Source organism: Solanum tuberosum, unplaced genomic scaffold (genome assembly GCF_000226075.1).
Source record: "Solanum tuberosum cultivar DM 1-3 516 R44 unplaced genomic scaffold, SolTub_3.0 scf00374, whole genome shotgun sequence".
NCBI lineage: Eukaryota > Viridiplantae > Streptophyta > Magnoliopsida > Solanales > Solanaceae > Solanum > Solanum tuberosum.
In genome coordinates, this window is record NW_006239301.1 from 562,306 (window position 1) to 563,561 (window position 1,256).

Consider the following 1,256-nt stretch of genomic DNA (forward strand, 5'->3'; position numbering starts at 1 on the left):
CAGAGTTCAAGAGTTCTAGGGAGTCTATGAAGCCGTGTCTGTAGAGTCCTAGTTATCGATGTGAAGCGCGCCACATTTATAATTGGGAGGCTGCAACATTTAGGAAGATTTCTCATTTCTTTCATACTCATCTCGTGCGTTAGAGTTGATCTCTAAAAAAGTTTCTTTCTAATCCGTGCTTGCGCATGTTTTCAGATAGTCATGCCTCCTCGAAGAGTTGGCAGAGGGCGTCTTCCTAGATGTTATGTTGATAAGCAAGAGTTACCTTATTCCCCGGGAGTGCAACCACAAGGGGAAGTTTCTAATGCCGAGTTTAGAGAGGCAATTAGAATTCTGAGTCAAGCGGTAACTATTCAAATTGGTCAGCAAAGGGGAGCTCGACATGAAGGAGCTGACACTTCAAGGATTCGTGAGTTCTTGGGGATGAATCCTTCAAGTTTCATGGGTTCGAGTACTACTGAGGATCCAGAGCACTTCATTGAGGAGTTGAAAAAGATTTTTGCTGTGATGCATGTGGCAGATACTGTGCGGGTTGAACTAGCTGCTTATCAATTGAAGGATGTTGCTAGAGCTTGGTTCGACCAGTGGAAAGGGGGCAGAGTTGAGAATGCACCACCTGCGAGTTGGGCCTGTTTTGTGGAAGCTTTCTTGGGGCATTTCTTTCCTCGAGAATTGAAAGAGGCCAACGTACGTGAGTTCCTCACACTCTAGCAGGAGTCATTGAGTGTTCATGAGTATAGTTTGAAGTTCACCCAACTATCCCGCTATGCTCCGGAGATGGTTGCGGATATGAGGAATAGAATGAGTTTGTTTGTTGCTGGGCTGTCTCGATTGTCGAGTAAGGAAGGTAGGGATGCAATGCTTATCGGGGACATGGACATATCGAGGTTGATGGTCTATGTGCAGCAAGTTGAGGAAGAAAAGTTGAGGGACATAAAAGAGTTCAGAAATAAGAGAGCTAAGACCGATAATAAGTTCGGGCAACAGAAAGGTAATGCGAATCGTTCATCCTTTCAGCAAAGGCAAAGGGGACCTGCTCCATCACCTGTTAGTGCACCTGCACCCAGAAATAAAAGTGAGTACGCGGGACAGAATTCGCAGAACTTCAGAGCTAGACCTGCACAGTCTCAGAATAGTATAGCACAAGGAAGTAACGGGGGTCTTGCATGTGCTAGGTGTGGTAGGGTCCATCCAGGGAAGTGTCGTCAAGGCCAGATAGGTTGCTTCAAATGTGGGCAAGAGGGTCACTTCATGAA